Here is a 5,705-nt window from a genome sequence, read left to right on the forward strand (position 1 = left end):
CAAAATCTCCGACCGCTTAGTCATCAATAGTCATAAAAAAATAAACGGTTGCAAAAACTCCGACCGCTTAGCTACCATATCAAGTAACTAAGCTTGATTGGCATTTTCGGTAGCAAATTAGCAAAATCGGTCGCTAAAATTGCTACTATTTTTTCCGGTAGCAATTGCTCAATTTTCCAGTAGTGTGAAACATGCAGTGGCGAAACAATTGGAATAACAGTTAATGACGAAATGAACAAAAGAAAAAGGAGGCGGCTTGATTGAATCAAACAGGCGGCGTGGGGGAACGGAAGAAGAAGCCGGCGACTGAGACAAAAAAAAATCCAAACAAGGAAAGAAAGAGATCGTTGTTGTATCTATTTTAATTTTTAAGGCTTGATCACCAGCTTTCTCATTTAGCATCGACATGAATCAACAGAAAACTTTTCCCATTCAAAACAAAAGATAGAATTACAGATTTATAACATCTCCCATAAACGCCAGCAACTTTGCAAAATATAAAAAATCATTAGCTTGAATTTGAATTAAATGGCTCAAGATGCAATAAGTTTACTCAAAAACTAGATGGTACCAAAATCAATAGCAAACACAAAAAGAAAACAAGTCCCGGCCATAAACAAAAGACAGTGCATTCATGATACTAGAGATTTCCACTGCTGTTTCAATCAACACGAGGTTCAACCACATGCCCATGAACAGCACGGCACCAGACACGTCTTCCCTTTTCACAAACAAAAACGGATGATCCACCACAAAATCAACGTTCTTGGGTTTCTCTACATACCTTGATGAACCCCTGCACATCGTCATTGTAGTAACAGCTAGTACCTTCTTCATTCACCTCCAACATAACATTTTTGAAAAATGCTTGAAACATAGAGTGGTCCTTCGTCAACAGATGAGTCAGCAATTTCAGTCAAATCACAATCGTCGGTGAAAGGCAACACAAGCCCTAATCGCTTTAACATATTAGAAGCTTCAAACTCGAATCGGATCTTAAATTTTGGTATCAAAAACTGCCGGACTTTTACTTTTCGGAGTGGAATGTGATGGTCCAACAAGTCAGATGTGGAACCCATTTTTCCTACTAAAGATTGAAGACCGTCTTCTGCATGTGGGAGGAAAACGTACATTGTGAACCGACGTTTGTCTTGACCTTGTTGATAGGGAAGACCCAATACTTTGAAATCATCATATTCACTCACAAATTGGTCTTCCCTACTGGTCATGAAGGGAACTTTAACTTTGTTGCCATCAAGGAGGTGGAAGTCATGTTCTTTTGTCATTGACTGGTTAAACTTTTGGTTCCATGTTCCCTTGAAGTAGATGGCGTTTGCAAAGATGAGCCTAGTGAGCTTTTTAATTGAACTAGCACGAAGGACATTTTCTATAAGGCCATTTGTTTGCTTTTCGGCCCATAAATTCACTTCATCAGCTACCTCATCAGCCTTTGTTAATAGAAAAATAATATGTTAGCTACATCAAAAAAGAAAGTCTCATAACTTCAATAACAATGGGTTATTAGCCTAAAGAGAATATGATCTAAAACTCAACGTACCTTATAAAAATCGGCTTGTTTGCAAGTTGCTTTATAAACGGTGTCCACCACCTGTTTAAAAGAAGGCTTGAGAGAAAGGGTTTCGTCAACCCCATGCCCGTTTGCAAACGACAATCGAGGTCCACCATTTGGGCTTCCGTCGGCTAGGATTGAGGGCCCAAGTTGCGAATAAAGAGAGTTTAGGTCATAGGTGGTATTTGTTTTGAGGAAAGCAAGGCATTGGGTGAGTGTTGGACCTTTGGAACCGGCGGCCAGTAAACTGAGGACGGCATGAATGGAAACCGGAGAGAAACAACGTTGGAGTTATGTTTCTTGGAGAGAAGGTGGGTGGCAAGTATGGTTGAGACGTGGGTTTGGTTCCTGATTATTGTTTGTGGTCGAAAGGGATTACAAGCGGCTTTTGTGTAGCCGTTTTGGATCAGAGGCTTGAGCTTGCTGAAGGTGGAAGGGCGGAAAATAGAAGACATTGTTCGACTTGAAGAAGAAGAAATTATGCAGATGAATTGGAGAATTATATTCTCTTTATAAATATATCAAACCGTATTCATTCAAAATTTATTTATCTAAAATTCTGTTTCCTAAAACTCTCCTAAATAATATCTTCGACTTTTAAATTTGGTTTCTTTGAACAATCTTATTTTTTTTTAACTTTTTATCTTTGACTTTTGAAACTACGTAAAAATATAATTTTAAAATTATATAAAAACTAGTGGGTTCACCCACGCATCTGGTTTGACAAGCGAATGAGAAAGGACAACTTACAACTACCTGCATTGCAAGTAATTTTAAGGAGCACAAATGTAGAGTCGTTTCAGTGCCACATGACCCTATTGTTCAGACAGCAAAACACTACATCATCCGAAGTCCAAAACCTCTAAACATTTTCAATAAAGAAAGAGTTACATGCACTAAACCTAAATAAAACACAATAGCATATTTTGTATGTTTTCCCTACAAAAGTTAGCTGTTGCAGGCTGATTTACATACGCCGCCGCTGGGGGGTGACCAGTACATAGATTATTGATTGGTTCAATTGCAGATTTGTTAATTAAAAATCAAGATTAGCGAAACACATATAACCATGTATATTACCTGGAACAATTATCCTTCAAGTGGTGCGCATGAGCATCTACAATTACATGTTTATATTCAATACTCTCCTTTTGACTGGTGTTGTGATACGAACACACAAAAAAAAAAGTAAATAAATATAACAAAAATCAACCTTCAACTAATAAAACATCAAGTTATAGAGATGAATCAGTTGTATAAATTTAAAGCCTAATTAAAAAATAAATAAATAAAATTTTTTACCTATATTGATCTACCATAAATACAACTTGGTCTAAAAATTAAAACTAATTGAGGTTACCTAGCTACCAAATTGCCACCAAATTAAACTTTATTTATGAGTTTTCAACTTCAACACTTTTAATTAATAACTATTTAGAAAATGTTATGCCTCAAGTATATAGTTAGCCCACTTTCGACTCATTTGGACTTAGCAGCAGACTTAGTCCGGGAGCAATGATCTCTTCTTGTATATAAAGTTGAAAAAGATATGCCATGCGCCCATGCGCCCATGCCTCCATGTAAAATCAAAATATCATAAAGTTAATGAAAACACACAAAATCTTTCGTACAACCTGTAAATAGGGCTAGCATATCATGTATACCTGTACACGATAAGACACGAACACAAAATGTGTATACATGTACACGACACGAAAACTTATCGGGTACCTGTATCTCAAACACGAACACGAACCTCTTAATACCTGGTATACACGATAAGAGTGGATGAGTGATGATTTATGGCAGTATTTGCAGTACAAGACAATGACGGCGTGTAGAGTGGAGACCGGAGGAAGCACCGGTGGCTGCGGGGCTGATGGCTAGAGTTCAGAGGCGGAGCTGATGCCCAGAGAGGGAACTAAGAATGTCGTGAGAATGTGACAGCTGAGAGAAAGTGAAAATGTTTTAGGAATTTAGGGTTTAGGATAACTTTTATATATATATATATACATATATAATTATAAAAATCTAATCAGTTACTTAATTGGTAATAAACAAGTATTTTAACTGTTTAGACACGAAAATTAACCAGTAGATTTATGTCTACCTGTATAGTACACAAAACCTGTTAAGGCCTTACCTGGTACATGTTAAAGTCGTGTATGTACGTGTCGTGTATTCGTGTATCGGGTATAAATTGTCAGTCCTACCTTTAAATCAAAATAAAATGCTACACATGAGAATCGGGAGTGAAACTTAAAGTGCGGCTCGTGTGTCCTCAGCCATAAGTCGTGAAGGTTTTGAGTTGTGACCTGTTTAGAAGTTTAGGCCCGTTTGGATTTTTGGCAAGCACCCCCTCATTTGCCTCAACATTTGAATGGAAATCGATGTTAGCGGAAGCCGTTATCATAATCATCTTTAGCATCATTGAATCCGTGTTCATGTTTCTGTGTGTGTGAACAAACAGATAATGCAGAAAACAAAATGGATATTTTATTGGATAATAATAATATCTTGGTGACTCTAAATGGTTACAACATGTTCGTATATATACAATGATGGTGGGTAATTGTTTCCTAAACCGCTATAACGATTGATATGATAACAAACTTTATTCTATGTTACCCAACATAATACCTAATCTATACTACTGCATTCTCCTGTTTAAAATACAAGGAAAATAAATGATAAGATTGGACAGGGGAAGAAAGGAAAAGAAAAGTAAGGAAAGTATTAATTACATTCTTGAGTTAGATCAGAAGGAACAGACACGAAAAAAAATTATAACTTTACAATTATGTCCTCATAGCCAAATGGAAAAGAGAATTAAAATAGAGTAAATTAGTAATATTGTAATGAGTTATAAACTTTCCTTCACAATGAGGCCATATTTGGCAGGAAACTTTTGGAGGAAAAAAGACCCAACTTTTTTTTTTCATTCTCTTTCTTTTCTTTTAAAATAAAAACTCAAGAATGCAAAAAGAAAATTTTCTTATATTTTCTTTTCCAAACCCTTAAATAAAAAACTTAATAATGCAGTGTAAGTCTGTTAATTACAATAAGACAAATAATAATATTATATAATAACAAAGTTTAGCTTATATTATCTAATAATCGATACCCAGTACCATCCCTAACAGCCTATATAGAGCCTTGCCAATTGACTGTGTTCCCCCTTGATAAAATACCTTATCAAGTGACATAATATGAGTTCATGTCTGAACTTGTAGGTCCTCTAGATGGATCTCACAACTTGACTCGGATCAATCCGTGTTGTTGGTTAGCGGAAATGACCAAGGACACTCGGATCTTGGATCTTAGTTTTGTTTATGTAAAAGAGAGAAAAAGAGAGAAGTAGGAGAGAAACTTTTATTTCCTTGAGTTGTGAAAGAGTTGTAGTTGTGGAGAAATGGGTAAAGTGACCCTTTTATAGGGTCCCCATTTCTCCAAACTTTAAATAATAAACTTACAAAATAAACGTATTGAGTACGTACTACACCGACTAAAAGCAAACTAAAACGACATACACAATCCTAAAAACAGTATAGAATATTGGCCCTACAATCTCCCTCTAGGATTGAGTATGTCGAGGAACCTTCATCAAGTTCTTTGCTTCGTCTTTATTTCTTGAAACTTAGTACTTGTCTTGATCCAGGATCTTGAACAAGATTGGATTTTGAGAAATTCTTTATTTTCCGATCTTGTAGACTTGAACTTCAATCTTATTTTCTGGGAAGGATCGGCAATAGAAAATTTTAGAAACATTAGATGCGGGAGGCTCGACATCTATTTTCTTTTGTTGACTTTCTTGAGCCGAATGGTTTCTTTCCTTGTCTTCGAATGCAATCAGTTCATTTTTTGCTTCAACCACCAACTTTCGCGTTCTAGTTTTCTTTTAAGCACTTCAACACCTGCAGCTCCAAGCAGACTTGATCTTGATCTACCTGTCCATGTACACCTGCACAAAACTTAGAACGAATAAGATTCGTTCACAGACTCTCTCGAGGGTCAAAGAAGAATTCGTTCACAAGCCCTCCCAATTTCAGTCCCTCAACTTTTAAGTGATTTGTTTAGGTCCTAGGTTTCCAACAAACAATGCATGAACGACCTTGACAACAAAACACATGATTTT

The 5,705-nt window shown here is 36.3% G+C and overlaps 1 pseudogene; it reads right to left on the minus strand.

The window, feature by feature from the left end:
• Window positions 1-434: 434 nt before the first annotated feature.
• LOC143545138 (serpin-ZX-like) lies at window positions 435-2,025 on the minus strand (annotated as a pseudogene).
• Window positions 2,026-5,705: the final 3,680 nt, after the last annotated feature.

The sequence above is a fragment of the Bidens hawaiensis genome, unplaced genomic scaffold, assembly GCF_021521415.1.
Source record: "Bidens hawaiensis isolate Kalapana, Puna unplaced genomic scaffold, B.hawaiensis_p1.1 tig00000904_1, whole genome shotgun sequence".
In the NCBI taxonomy this organism is placed as follows: Eukaryota; Viridiplantae; Streptophyta; class Magnoliopsida; order Asterales; family Asteraceae; genus Bidens; species Bidens hawaiensis.